This window comes from Lissotriton helveticus, chromosome 7 (assembly GCF_964261635.1).
Source record: "Lissotriton helveticus chromosome 7, aLisHel1.1, whole genome shotgun sequence".
Lineage (NCBI taxonomy): Eukaryota > Metazoa > Chordata > Amphibia > Caudata > Salamandridae > Lissotriton > Lissotriton helveticus.
Genome location: NC_136068.1, coordinates 1,917,341,979 through 1,917,358,443, shown reverse-complemented (window position 1 = coordinate 1,917,358,443; position 16,465 = coordinate 1,917,341,979).

Below are 16,465 nucleotides of genomic sequence, written 5' to 3'. Positions count from 1 at the left end.
AGGCTGGGCATGTTCCCACCAGGCTGTCTAATACAGCCTGGTGGGGAACATGCAAAGTGTGCATGACTGTTTGGCCGACCCCAGAGGGCCGTGCAAGCCGTCATGCAAATTTTGAAGTGCAACAACCACTCCTCCTCCGGGACGTCACGACAGTCCAGTCCACCCCGCCCAACGTGGCTGACAATAGACATAAAATAATAACAACAGACATAACTTCTGTCATTATCATTTTCTTTTTTCTTTTACACTGATCAAAGAGTCGTCATTGTATGTAAGGTTGAATTGTTGGGCTCCTGGAGTGTTAAGGAGGAAGTAGGTCTAAATATTTACCTTATTACCTAATGGAACTAGAGTGAAACTACTCAGAAGTAAATTAGTAGAATCAGCACATAAAGGTCACCAGGATATTTTCAATATAAAATCCAGCCTTCATGGTGACTACTGTTGACCTGGCATACCCTGGTGGAATGAACAATTAGAGATTGTGTAATATGTTGCAAGAGTGAAAAAGTTAGAAAGCTAAGGACACCACCAGTTGCATGCTGCGAAAGTCCCAAGAGCCTGTGGGAAAAAATAGTATGTGACATTTTTGGGCCTATCCATGGTGATAGGTCCCTAAATCGTACATTTTTGCCCTGGTTGACATAGTTTTGCTTTGGCCAAGGGTAACATCTGTGCATGATGTGGAAACTAAATCTATAAATAATCTTTTGACTAAAGGTTCTCTCAGAGAAAAATTAATGGGAGCTTACTTACAGAGAATGGGCCTCAATTAATTTTAATAAAGATGGGTAGATTTTTACTGGACAAAAGAAAACTCCATCAAATAATTTCATGATATCACCCAGAGGACTATGGCCTCATAGACATACTCAACAGAACCATTAAACAAGCAATAGCTAAAAGAAGTGGTGGTGCTTGGAGAGAAGGGGTAAAGTTAGACATGTGTAGGGTTACCCCACAGGTCACTATATAAACAATCTTCCCTTGAATTGCAAACAGGCAGGCCCCCACATACTTGTGTCTCCAGCCTGGGTGCCTGAAGCAAAAGCCAACTGTACATGTTGTGACTTGGAGGGACCTGAAAAGCCTGAGGTGGAGAAGATGGGATGCAAGAAGCTTCAGCGGGATGCATTCAAGGATGTTGAGGTGCCACGATTGCGTGTGGGGAATGCGGTGGAGCTGAAAAGTACTACATTGAACAACAGCTCCATGGATTCCGCTCTCAGGAGTGGTTCAGAGTGCTGGTAATACCAGAGATGGAGGCATTTGGAAGATGAATCAAATTTCCTTGTTAAAGACATCTGGAATGCTCACAGTAGCCATGCTGCCTTCCAGCTTTGGAAGTCTTTATGTTCATTTACTCAATTTTTCATTTATGACACATTTCTACCTTTTTATTGTTTGCTATTGTGAATTATGGGGGGATAGGTGTGGCTTCTTGTCTCACCTCCAGCAGTGGACCCCCATCCCTTCCACTGCAGGAGCTCTCAGCTGGGACTTTGGGGTGGTAAGTGCTGAGGTTTGAATATGATGCCCAGTTGCCCTGGTGACTGTGGATGACGTAATTAACAAAGAAGCTCTTGACCCCTGCTTCGACTTCCTTGGGTCTCTCCTTGGATTTCCACATAAACACCTTTTGCACCGCATGGGACACACCTTGAGAGGCTTTGCACCGCTTTGAACCACTTTGCTTCATTCATCTGGGCCATGGTGTGTGACTGCCACATGTGCAGCACACTACACGCATGTAGTGGTCAGGTGGAAGCCTGCCGCATAAATGTCCTTTTCCGCATGACTAACGCGGGTATTTTTGAACAACTGTTGGGTTTGCCATCTCTGTAGAACTGCACAATTTGTAGCTACATTTTTTCTGAATTGCACATTGTGTGCATGTTGCACAAAAGGCGGATGTGCAAACTTATGAATTGCGCACTTGTCATAAATCTATTTCCCATAAAAATTACGGGTAGAAAAAATAACAGTACTGAAATATACAATGATACAGCTGGCAACACGTTCTGCAAACACAGCAGCATATGCTTTATGTTACATTGCTGAAGCCTGGGAAATCAGAGGAAAATGATTACGTGAATAGGATTGGAAGGAAGAAGGGTATAGATTATATATATTAAATGCCTGGGCCTGGCATTAGCTGTCTGCGAGAGCTCTTGTAGACGCAATAAACTTAAAAAATAATAAATAATATGTCATGAAAGTGTCTTTGGGTCTTCCATGTACAGACATTGGTTGTTTTGAAGTGTCTGTCAAATTTGGTGCTGCTTTAGCGTCCATTTTTGGCCGAAAAGCGGCAATAATTTTATTGCAATATTTGTTTCCGTGATTTAGCACCCGCTTTGCATCGCATCGTTAATGAGATGCAAAGTAGGCATACCTCAATAGAATACATGGGAAAACATCGCAAAGGCAGCTTTGCGATATTTACAACAATGCCCCGGCCGGCGTAGCAAGAAACAAAATCGTGCTAACCGGCCATTAACGCTGGATTTTAACGTCTGCTAAAATCTAGTGTTAAGCATACTTTGCATGGGAGGTGGAATGTGGAGTTACGACCACAGGGTCGTATCAGCAAGGTCATCGCTGTTTTGCAGGGACATTTCGCTGCTATCACTGGAATTTTCATTGCCAATGCACTAAGCGTGGTAAAGACAGCGCTAGCTTGACGATTAATTCCAGTGATAGCCGGCAATAGGGAAACTCGAGCAAGGCGCGGCCAGCGATAATTGTCGCTGCCGTTTGTGAATATGCCCCTTCATTCTCTGTCTTCCTTCAAATCATTTCCATATGATCTAGTTTGGCTTTGGAAATCTGTGTCTCTTGGAAGTGAGTTCCCCTCCATTTCTGAGTGGTGGATACAATTGACTGTGAAACGCAGGTATCCTGAAGTCTGCGGCTCATGTTAAAAATACACGTAGGGTGTCCTCCGTTTACTGTTGACTGAGCACTGTCAAATAAAAAGAAGTCATTTAAAAAAAAATCGTTAGGAAGACCATACAAAGTCTGGTTGCACTAAATGAATATGTTCCAACTAGGGTTAAATGTACAAACATTTATGCTGGGTTAGCATCACAAAAGTGACGCTAACCAGCACACACTGGGGTTTGTGTACAAGCCCTTTGTGTCGCGGATGCATGCATCACTTTAACTATGGGATAAAGTGGCGTAGCAGCGGTACAAGTGGATTGTAACTAAGCCCCAGTGTTTTTTTCCTAACTTACTTTCCAGTGCAAAACTTGTTTTGCACAGGAAAGTACCCTAAAAGTAACGCAAAGCAGCACGAAGCACTGCTTTGCATTACCTAGCGCCAAGAGGGGGTTTCCATGGGTCGACATGAGCATTAACATGCATTCACCCATGGCTTTTGATTCAAAACCCTATCTACAAACTATAGTAGACAGGGCTAACGCCGTTTAAACGGAGGCAATAAAAGGAGAAATATTCTTCTTTCTCCTTTCTTTTCTGACTTTGCAACAGGCTGCACTGTGCAGCACAAATGCAATGTAAGGAAAGTTTTAAAGTGTGTCTAAGCATAGTATTTTTGTACCAAACCTATGGTAGACTGACCCAGGCACCCTAGCACAGTGGCGCAAAGGTGTGTGCCTGGCGCACAGAAGCTGAAATCAGCGCAGGTGCTAGGGAGAGGGGGAGATTTGCAGCCTGATTCATCAAGCCGAATTGCGCTCGCAAAGGGCCTGATTCTGAGAATCAGGCCCTTTGCTAGTGCAATTTTTCCATTTGGGATTCATCATCCCAAATGCAAAAATCGGTAATTGCTAATTCGCTAAATTGCGAAGAATTGCATTTAAGGAATCTCTATTTGAGATTCCTTAAATGCAATTCATCAACCATTTTTAACTTGCTAATTCGCAATTTCGGGCCGCTATTTACCGCGAGGTCAAACCTCGTGGTAAATAGCGAAAACTTAGAAAAATGCTTTTAAAAGCATTTTTTTAAGTTGCATGTTGCACACACACATGTCCTTCGGACATGTGTGTGCGCAACACCACTGTAAATTACATTTCAGGGGTGCTACAGGGTGTCCTTTGGACACCCCTAGCACCCTTGAAATCGCTATCTTATTTGCGAATAGCAAATTGCTAATCGCAAATATGGAATACTCCCCATTCATTCCTATGGGCCTTTAGGCCCATAGGAATGAATGGGGAGTTATTCCTTATTTGCGATTAGCAATTTGCTAATCGCAAATAAGGAATGTGTAGGAATCACAATTTATTTAGCGATTCCTACATAAATACCGTTTTGCAAGTCTGTAATAGCGATTCCTTATGAATCGCTATTAAAGACTCGCAAAACACGCCGATGATGAATCAGGCTGTTAGCCCTTTACTGCTCCCTCCCTGTCACGCAACCAAGTGCAGCATTTTTGGCCGCTACACTGTATTCTGTGACTGTTCTGAAAATCTGTGCCCTTGTGTCTTTGATAGGTTCATGCAATAATGCTTTTCTAGCGTTTCTTGCATCACATGTCTTGCTCGGTGTTGTCATCCATGCTCGGGAAATTTGGGGAAACATAAGCTCCACCATGCTCTCTCCACCCACCATTCTCTGACCTTCCACCATTCATTCTCCATTCGCTATCCAGTGCCCCCCATTTACCAAAGTTTCTGCATTCACCAATGATACCCTGTACATTCACCATCCACACTCTATCACTATCACTCATTCACCATCTGTTATTCATCATTCCACGTCACTATCTGTCCATTCACCAATCTCCATCTATCCACCGACCATTCCTCTTCCACTGACCTTTCCTTATCCACCGACCAGCCCTCATCCAAACACAGTTCCTTGTCCACCCAATCAGACATCCCTGCCCTCAGTCACTCCCCCATTCATCCATGCACTTACTAATTTTCCCATTCATCCATCCAGTCTTTGACTCATTTTTACAGTTACACACTTATTAATCCACACAACCACTGGTGAAATTGTGAATCAATGCAGTTTTGTAGAGAACCCGGACCTGCTGCCTTAGCTAATGCCTATTGAAATGGAAACTGGTCTTCTGGGTTTACTGTTCTAAAAAGACTGGGAAGTCTTTAATGGCACAAAGGACACAGCGTTTCCTTAAATTGTCTGGAAGAAGCAGACCTACAATAGTTTTACATAAAAGTCGTTTCCACTGCTTAACTTGTGCAGGTGCTTGCCATTAACACTTATTTGTAAACACCGGCACTTATTTATGATAGTCCACTTCATGGTGGAACTCTGTCTGTTATTGATCAAACCTCATCAACAAGGCATTCGACATGTTAAAAAAGAATGAAACCAGCGGGTCATCCTTGCAGCTTGAGGGGACCTGGAATAGTCCAAAGTGTGACACGTGTACTGTGTGATGGTCAGTCCAGGGCAGGGCTGCCAGGGACAGTGGGCAGTGCCAGCCACGGTGGCCTCCTGAGAAGTACCTCGGGCTCTGGTATTTATATTTTTACAACATAAGCAGTGGACTCTGTTCAGCAGAAGGCATTGCAGACACCCACCGAACCAGAGGTCGGTGACAGGAACTCTGGAAGATAAATCCTGAGGCAGGAGTGAGAGAAGTAATTTTTATAAAGTTAGCTATAATCTTTGTTTCATTTCCAGGATGGAATGTCAAATTTTGCATGCCCATATTGCAATGTGATGGTGCAATATCCTTACTAGATGCAGCAAAAACCATTTCCAGTGTGGCTAAAAGATAGATAGAACAGGTAACTCGTTGCCACCAGAGAGCTGTTCACTGTGGGATGTGAAAGGCACGGTTGTGCCTTGGGGTCCTCTGGGAATGGCCCATCAGCAGGGAGTTTGAGAATCTTTACACCCAGAGGTCTGAGAGAGTGTTTATATATCAGTCTCCATCCTGCCTGAAGGCACACTTCTGAAGACACTGGGCGAGTCCTTGGGTCAAGTACCCTCTCACAGCTTCAGGTGACTTAAAAGGCCTCCCATGAGGGAGACAAGCCCATGAGGAATGAGTTGCTGTCCCATAAAACCTGCATGCACCTTATTCCATGTTAAACTTTGTTTAGGAAGTCTGAAAGGAGATTGTTGACTCCCAAGTTTTTAGACATGTGTTAGGTTAAGAATGATAACAAAGACCAAGGGAAAAGGGGGTGAGCACAGGCGTTGGAATTCGGGCCGCGGTGGCTGTTGCTGCAGCACCCCAGAGTACCCATGCTGGGGTTTAGAAGGTAAATAAGCACTAAATATGACTATACATTTTGTTTTTATCTTGCCACCTTTGCTGTGCATTCAAAGAAAGAGGCCAAATGTCCGTCCAGTCTTCTGGTAAATTGCTGCCTATCCCTTTAACATGGAGATCTGTATTTTCTTTCTCTTACTGCAAAGTGTGAGAATTTTGTAAATTGAACTATGTGGCAATCTTGGTGGTGAGAAAAGAAAGGCTGCTGGAAGTCGTTTTCCTCTAACAAACAACACAATGTAAATACCTAGAGGTGACTGTACAAATATTTCAACATAACCAGTCAGGAAAGCACAAATGATCCATTTTTATTCCTGATTCTGAGGTCACATGAACGAAAGAATGTAATAGGATGGAATAAAATCAAGGTGATTTGCAAATGACAAATATTTACTGAAACCCATTAACCACACATTATCGTTTGTGCGCCATGTAGTTTTATCAGTCAAACTGGGAGTCTGTGAAAATGAAGTGACAATTTCAATGGAACTGTGCTGTCTGTAAATGAAAGTGTGCCAAAACACCATGCTTTATTAATATATTTGTGACAGTGTGCTCCTAAGTGCAACAGCAGCTCTCCTGCTGAGTGGTCATGGCTCATTTGCCATGTTTGTGACGTCTGCTTTTTGTAGGATGCTTGAATTTTTCAGAATCCCTATGAGTTCACAGATGTAACATGGAGGGCTCCACCCCCACTCTAAACATTGTGTCAGTATCACTGGGGGCGAGGGAATGGAGACAGACAGAGACATCTGCAGGTTGATAGTTGGAAGATCCAGACTGGATTCCTATGCACCACGTCTCTAGTTAGACTCATGAAGTTCAGGTCTCAACCTACAGGTGAGAAAACACTAATTACTAGGAGGCTAACACTCAGAAGGGACGTAGGAGGCACAAATAAGACAGACTTGGGCTTACCCAGTGCAAGCAGATGGTAAGTTGTAACTAGCCCCAGTGTACCAAGAAACCAGTACAAGAGCCAAAGACAAAGCCCACTGTATGCCTGGGAAGGAAGACTTCTGGATGGGAAATACAAACTTGATAAAAGGGTCAAGGAAAGATAGCAAGGCACAACAGGAGAGGGAACAAGGGGGCATATTATCAACAACTAGCAATATTTATCGCTAAATAAGCTTAGCGAAATTTTTTTTATCGCCGCGCATCACCGGATTTATCGCTGAGATAACGTGCTATTAGCAGCGTTTATCTCCAATGCGATAAAATATCCAGCGATAGCGGCGAAATGCATGAATATCATTGGAAATCCAGGGATATTCAGGCATTAACGCCAATAGGGTCTTAATCTGAATATCTAACTCCCATTGGATATACAGGTTAAGAAAAGGTCTGAGCAGGCGTTAGTTTTCAGCGATATTCGCGCTTAGCGCGAATTTTTTATCGCTATGCTTGCCTTGATAATAGGTGATAGCAATGTCAGCGACTGCTTTCAGTCGTTAACAGGATGGGTACGCCCATGTCATTAGCGATAAATATCGCTGACATGCAAAGCGGGCCCCAAACCGCTCGCTATCACCTAGAAGCTGTCGCTAACTAATGTTAGTGACAGCTTGCTAATAGGGCGATGAAATTATCGCCGCTTTGCGGCCGAAAACGGCCGCAAAAGCGGCGATAATTTTATTTCGCCTGCCTTGGTAATATGCCCCTAGGTATCTGATTGAGGGAAAACAATACATTTGAAGTAATGATTCAAGCCAGGCACAAACTAATCCGAGTATGGTTAAAACACAACATCCTCAAGACAAGTGAGATCCATCACAGTCATAACTAAAGGCCCCAAGTACTTTTTTTGACCTGGAAGCGTGTTGAAACATTTCTGCATATGCTGGGCCTCTAGTGGCTTGGGCTGCAACTCTGACTCTGGAAAAGGTACTTATATGTGCCAAACGGTGTCATTTTCATTGCCCTGTGTGCAATATGTTACATGTTTAACTTGTCAAGTGTGGTGCCCCATCACCTGACACTATCTCTCAGAGGATTTAGAAAATCTTCTATTTTCCCACTAGATTTAACAGATGAGGATCAGTTAGATCCAATCTCAGACTGCTAGAGAGTCCTCCACAATCACTGATTCAGTCAGTCAGTCAATTCACCTTTTGTTTGGTAAATAGCCATAGAGGCACAAAAATGTTTAGAAAACACATGTAATTAAAGCATACATAAAAACATTTCCAAACAATATAAAAACAAACCAGGCAAATTTGACCACATAAAAGTTTATAACATTTACATGCAGAAAGATGCCATGTACCTCTTCCTCATGGACAATGAACATCTAATGTACATATCTACCACCAGAAATGTATGCAATGAGCCCAATAGTAGCAGCAAAACTAGAGCTTACTTCTGTTGTCTAATATTGTCGTCTTGCAAATTTAGGACCCAAAAAACTGTCAGGTGAGGGATATATAATGTGCAAAAAATCATAAAGTACACAGTGCTTTACTTCAAAACATTGGTACATGGGTGATTAGGAAGGTCTGACAACCAAGAGCCCTGCTACGGTAACGCCACTAAAAATGACGGATATTAAATTGTAATAGGGTAAGATAAAATCTATGCTCAGTGTTTAAAATAGTAGTAAATAAAACCTTGGACCTCATGATAATTGTGTAAGCCCATTGTTATCACCTTAAGGCAAATTCTGTGTCTCCCTCAAATGGGTCTTATGTCATAAGATAGTAAATACATGTATAGCCAGATGTATGCGCTAGCTGCTATACTTTCCGGGTTAGAGAAAAACTCTGGAATCCCCAGAGTATTAAAAGCTGATTTCACATGTGCTAGCAATGGTATGTCAGAGGTATCATCTTGAGATAAATAATCTGCTATAATCTCCCTTGAAAAGCTTACTTCTGGGGTACCCTCGGTCCTCAACCATAGAAGCAACGGGATACATTCAATTGTATCTTCCAAGTTACCAACTCCCATTCCTGAGTGACGGATGAAAGTGGAGAGGATTGGTGAACAGCTAAGACCCTACATAGGAATTTGTTTTGCACGTGGCCCATAGGGACATTGTCATTTTTCATAACTCAGCATTAGCACATTGCAGCTTGCCTGCTGCTTTACACACATTACTACACATCTTTATAGTTGCAATCATTTCAAAGGCTGTTTTCACATGAGAACTCACCACTGTGTTTGCTCTCTGCATGTTTCTGGGATTTTGACTGAACATTATGTGCAAGGTCGAACAACAATGCCCCTTGTTATTTTGTTCTGGCCAGTCCTAAGCCCTCATATAAAACATACCTATGCAGCTGTTGTTTGGACAGCATACTTGGGTCATAGTGGGGTGCACGAATCGGTGACACACACTTGGAGAGGGAACTTTCCAGGTAGAAAAGCACCTATGATGTAGATCTGCCATCTATAGGCTATGCTATGGAGTCTGCTGACAAAGCCCAGAGATCTTCTATTATATAATAACACTCCTTCTTAGCAAGGAGAGGGAGGTTAGGCACTATAATCCTTTCTCCATTGTCTTTCTATGATGATATCTCCCTTCATGATTTATGGACTGGCTGCTATGCTGAAAATATTTGTACTATGCATTTTCTTGCTTGTTGTGGCCCGTATACTGCATGTTAGGGGACGTTAGTTAAAATAAATATTTTAAACCGTTTTGTGTCTCTGTCAGATCTTATTGTGGACAAGTACAAGAGAGTGAGCGAAGGGTGTGTCTTGTTACTGTAGTTCCTGAGAGATCTGGGAGTGTTGTGTTCTGGGGTGTCTAATCATTTTCTTCTCTGTGAGTGAGTAGGAGTGCAAGTGAGACACTATAGCTGGTCAGTCCTGGGTTTGTGGGTACTAAGGTGGTAGGAAGACTCAGTCGCTGTACACCAATGTCCCATTTCCTGCGCATAGTTCTGTATTTGTGCAGAAAGCCTGCAACAGTTTTCCTCCCTTTGCAAATGTTCGACACGTACATACTCTGAGACCCCAGCACCATATGCAAAACACTTACTCTTATGGATACAAATAATCTCCTCCACCGATTTACGGCCCAGTCATGTTGCAAACAAAAAGACGGAGTAAATTGATCCTTGAAGTTGATGTGCCCTCAATTTAGGCACAAAATCCCAGTTTATTGTGGAATCCAAAGGGATGCCCCGGTACATAACATTTTATACTTTAGTTATCTCACCCCTCCATTTTGAAATGTCTTTGTTTTAGTATTTTTTGTCCAACATTTCTTAATGAATGATTTGGTTAGTTTGGTTTTAATACCCAGATCATTCATAAAATTGCTTAAAGCATCTAAAAGAATTTACTGCCTATTTGCGGTTCTTGTGAGTCTTCCACATATAAGAGGACCAGTACCTGTCGATTCCACAACTGTGGCATGTCTTTGCCTGCTAAACGCAGATGCCTTTACAAACCACTAATATAAATAAGGAAAAGTAGGGAGGGGGCTATCACACAACCCTACCTAACTTCCGGAGTTCATCCATTTCAAGTTTATTGTTTGATTACTTAAAATCATTACAAAATGTTAAAACCTTATGACTCACCTATACATATATGAATTTAAAAAGGAACAGAAGAGGAACTTTAATTAATACAACAGCAGTGCAATTGTCTAGCAGTAAAATTGAATAAAATGTAAAAACTGTCCAAATGTGCGTTTATCTTTTACAAATCAGCTCATTAAGGGCCAGATGTAGGTAATTTTAATTTACCACCTCTTAAATACCGATTCATACCGAATCGGTATTTAAGAGGTGGTAAAATAGAGGGGGGGAGATGTAGGTATTTCAGGGTTGGTAAATACCGAATCGTTAAGATTCGGTATTTACCGATTCTGTAAATACCGAATCGGTATTGCCCATTGATTCCTATGGGCCTTGAGGCCCATAGGAATCAATGTCAATTACCGAATCGGTAAATACCGATTCGGTAATTGTGGGAAATATTGAAGGGTGGCAGGGTGTCACTTTGACACCCTGTTGCACCCCTCAATTGTGCAAGGGTGCACATGTTGCTGACATACATGCCCTTAGGGCATGTATGTCTGCAACATGGCACTGTTTAAAAAGCAAAAAAAATGCTTTTTAAATGGTTTTCTTAATTTACCACCAACTACTAGTTGGTGGTAAATTAAGAATTCGTAAACCCTTGTAGCACTGAAAACAGTGCTACCTACATCTCACATCTCAAATTACAGATTCGGTAAAATTACCGATTCTGTAATTTTACATGCCCCTACATACCAATGTCCAAATACCGGTCGGAAACGGCCGAAAATCGGTATTTTCGGCCGTTTCCGACCGGTATTTGGACACCTACATCTGGCCCTAAATAGCATACCAGTCACAGAGTGGAGTTAAAAAAGTTTAAGTAGGGGAAATAAGTCAATATGACAGCTGGTTTTGGGGAGCTGAGCACGGTGTCCATGTAGGCCTTGCGGAGGAGGGCCGGTGGCCGCTTGAGTTTTTATTACAGGGTGATGTCTGGGCCGACCGGCAAAAGAAATGCTGCCTTTTCTTTTCCCAACGTTTTTACAGCTCTGGCAACAAATTTGGTAAACCGGAGTTGATCTGATTTTGGGAGAAAGTTCACCATTTAACCCAAAGCGAATCCTAGCCAAAGAATTCCAGTGCATTTTGGCATGGTAGCTCTGTCGGAACTTTATTGATGCCCATACTCTTCTTAGTATTCCAAAGTTTGGAACAGTGTACCATGTCAAAAGCACAGGAGAAGTCCATAAATGACTTTCTTGGTCTTGACAAATTTCCCTATTATGAGGTGGCGGTTAATGCACTGCTCAATTGTGTCCAGCCCCGGACGGAAACCGTACTGCACCTCGGACAGGACCTTCTGTCCGAGCCTCCAATCCTGAGTCTAGTATTCTGCCAAGAATCTTAAATGTGCTATCTATTAAAGGTTTTGGGCAATACCAACTTGGGAGATTCCTATCCTCTTTTTTAAAGCTAGGTACCACAACTGCCTTCTTCCAGTAGGGTACTAATGGACCTATTAGAGCAGCTCTTATCACATTTTTATTGGGGCCCCAAAATGAAACATTGTCCTTAAATAAGCCCAGGGGGACCTTTTCTGGACCTGGTGCTTTTCCAGAAAGACTTACAAGCATGATATCCTTGACTTCAGAGTTCTGACTTAAGAGCAGAGCAGCAGCTCGATCATAAGATACTTCTTTAGTATTCACAGGGTTTAATTCAGAAGAGGCTGGGTTAAAAATGTTAGAAATAAGTTTGGCTTAGGTCTGTTTTGTGATACGAGACTCAATCTTAGACTTGCAATAATCCATGAAAATGGGTCGTTAACAACTTTCCAAAAAGCTCTACCTCCCTTTAATTTCCCTTCTATTTATAGGTCCTCCTAGGTCTTTGATCTGATCTCTGCGCTTCTTATATCTAATATTTCTGTATAGGCCCACCTGACAGCAAGAATTTCATCCTCTGAGCATGGATGATAACTATGAGCAGATTTGATTAATTTATTAGCAATTGATCATGCATGAATAAACAAAGTCTTGTGGAGGTTGACTTTTGGGTGATTAATGTGCAAGTAGTCTCTAAGAAATAGCAGTACATTATTAAATAAAAGTCTTCAAAATAGTGGTAGAATCATCATCATAAGTGACGGTCACTGTGATAACAGGTTGGTTGCCTCCTATAAGCTCACGCATAAATTGTTCTAGTCAATTTTCTCTCTCTTTAACCTAACCCCTTTATAAATCACTAACCACAGATTTTGTTTTTAGGGGAATCCATGGTCTACTGTGGTTCATGCTGCAGATGTGTGGAGAGGGGCACTTAATGCCTGGCTTCCTTGCTAAAGAAGTAGCCGGGTGTTTATTACTGCATCCTCTGCACCTCTAATGGCTCTGAATCTTGGTTGGTGATCACAGGACTGGTTGAACTATACCATCCATTAATGCAGTTGGCTTGTCATTTCTTCTTTGGAAACTACTGCTTGGATAGGAAGATCTTGTGTTGTTCCTTGGACATCATTTGGGGTCACAGCTGTGCCTCTTGGCTTGCCCCTTGCAATCCCTGGCACAGCCTATGCAACCCCTTGCCTCAAAGGAGGCAAGATCTGTGCCAATAACACAGGGGTGATACCACACTCTTTATTTTCTGTAACTTTTTCGTTCTACTAATAGTGAATAATATTGCATTGTTCACTATTAGTGTAATAATAAATAGAGAACCATTAGCTGGAATGGGATGTTTGGTGACAGCTAAAGCTAAGGTAAGTAAAAGATTGCTTTCAAATGTATGTCTTGTGCTTGCTTGTGGGTGAGAGTGTGTTTATGTGAGAAGATATGACCATGTTGCGCAAGTGTGAATGTATGTGTAAAAGTGTGTGTGTGAGAGATTCAGTCACAGGTAGTGAGTGAAAATGTGTGAGATTGGGTGTCAGCAAGTCTGATTGAGTCATAATGAGTGAAAATGAGTGACTGTAAAAGAGTGAGTTAGGATTAGCATGAATCTTTGTAGGGCAGTGTTAGAGAGTGTGAATGAATACATGAGTGAGTCCGTTGTTGGACCCAGTGGCGTAGCTAGGAGGGGACAGGGGAAGGTCCGCCCCAGGCGGCACTATTTTTGAGGCGGCCGCGCGGCACTGGAGGCCCGTTGTGGCCGCCTTTATCATTTATTTGGGAACGAACACAGTGTCCCCAAATAAATTATAAAGGGGGCCGCGCCTACGCTAGGTGCTAGCGCGCTCCGGCGCCACCTGTGTGCGCCCCGGTCCTCAGAAGTCTTCGCTTGCGAGCAGCAGCAGCTCAACAGTTAAAGATCTGCTCTGACTCTAGTCCTACAATGTTACATTATCTGCCCTGCTTCCTGCGAAATTCCCTCCTGCTGCGCAGCTAGTGTAAGTCACATTTAGCCACTCTGACTGCAGCCCAAATAATACTGAGACCCCGCAGCAATCATATTTTTTCAAAATGTGATCGACGACATCCACACGATCAGCAGCGAACCTGACCTAACCTCAAGCACATGAACGGCGCCATGGCTTCTAGATCCCAGTGTACACTCGGCTGTTGAATTTTCATGACGCTGGAGTGGTTGTGGTCACGAGGAGGCCGGGTTCGTACCAGTTTGCAGCCGCTGAAGCTCACCTCTCAAAGTAAGTAGAGTGAGATATCCTCACTCTTCTAAAATGTGGTTTCAATTATATTATCATGTGGGTTATCTTCGCCTGCCTGCCCTGCGTTTACAGCTGAAGACTTAGGCCTAGATGTATCAAGCCTTTTGCGATTCGTTAAGGCCGAAATTCTCAGAATATCGGCCTTAACGAATCGCAAATGGACATTTTGCATCTTTTGGGATGTATGAGAAATTACAAAATAAGGAATCGCAACAAATTGCAATTCCTTATTTTGCTTAAGCATTTAAGGAATCGCAATTTTGCGATTCCTTATATGCCATGTATGAAGCTTTTTCAAATTGCGAATTCTGGTTAAGAAATCGCAAATTAACACCAATTTGAGGTTGGCGTTAATTTGCGAATTCCTTTCAAAATTCACAATTTAGCAATTTTGAAGGTGGCATGTGACACACATACATGCCCATAGGGCATGTATGTGCGCCGTATGCACACACATGTAAGTTTCAGGGGTGCAGCAATTTGAGAATTATTTCGCAATCATTCCTATGGGCCTCCTGGCCCATAGGAATGAATGGGAAATTATTCCTTATTTGCGAATTCGCAACTTGCGAATTCGCAAATAAAGAATAATAAGGAATCGCAAAAAATAGCTATTTTAAACATACATCCCATTTCGCGATTTCTAAATAGTGATTCGGTAAAAATCGCTATTAAGAAATCGCAAATAGGAACGATGATACATCTAGGCCTTAGTGCGAGTACTTCATTTTCAGCTGCGACATCATCTGTACCATGCTGGCGGCTGCGGGGCTGGGCTGGTAGCTGCGCGCTGACCGGGACGATCGCAGCTCTCGGGGTGACTGATTTAGGATCGAGTCATTATTTAAATAAAGATTGACATAGTGTGCACCTTGGTTGTGACCTATGTATGTTTTGCGCCTCAGCCTGAGGCTTCGATGCTCGGCGGTCGAGTCCGATAGTCAGCAGACTGTTGACTATTTAATTGTAATTACTTTAGCAGCTGACGAAGAAGATCCATGTTGTCGGGGCCTCACATCCTATTTTGGCCGGGTCCCACGTGGTGCACATTTGCTCTGCATCTAATTGATTGCCAGGGAGTACCCAGAGGGTCCAGTTGGCAAAGGCTTGCTAAAGCAGGGTCTGTTACTTAATTGTCTGTAGGCCCGCTCTGCTGGGCCACACCTGTCCGGTCGCGCTGTGACCAGGTGCCCGGGCTGTCTTTAAAAGACAGCATTGCGCTACTGCACTCTGCTCTGCACCACAGACCATGTCGATTTAAGGCTCAAGCATGAGCGAGTTATAAAAAAAAGATTTCTTTGTAAAGTGTACATAGGGATTTTACTTTCTGTCTTTACTTTATTTATGAGCCAGTTATTAACTTCGCAGCTCCAGAACACTGCAAAGTGTTTTCATTTTTACTGTTTAAAATATGCGCTTATGAGGGGAAAAATATCGACTTTCAGGGCTTCTCAGAATTTTTGTAACAGCCAGGACAATAAAATACCAACAGAGCCTGAAAGTAAGTGACTGGTACAGTAGGAACTACATGTGATCTGCTGCAGAATAGAGAGCAATAGTGAAGGCAGTAATCCTTGTTATTGGCAGGAGGGTAAATGGGCTCACTGAGAAGCATTTGCTGCTGCTTTGGCCAAGTCCAGGCCTGGTTGTATCTTTTTGTTATTATGGTGGGAGAAGGGTTCACATTACTTATCAGGTGACATTTGTGTCAAAGGGCGGCTGGCTCTCTGTGTCACATGACAACAAGTACTATAATGTGACCTATCCGTAGCTGCTTCCTGTTGTGTGCTTCATGCGAATTGTAACACCGTGAATCCTGATTTGTTAATCCTAAATACTTTGGAATCTGAAATTAATAGTTTTCTCCTTTCCTATAATAATGCATGGGCATACAAACCCCAGAACACCTAGGTATAAAAAGCAGACATTTGGTGATCAATAGGAAACTTTAATTTCAGGTGCTCTGCAGCAGTTTCAAGATCTTTTTACAGTTTCTCACAGCTCAAAAGAGTACAATTTGTAATATTTATCCGTTCCCATGGACTTCATTGCTTGGTTTTGCTTGCGAGAAATTGTCACTCATAATTATTTAAA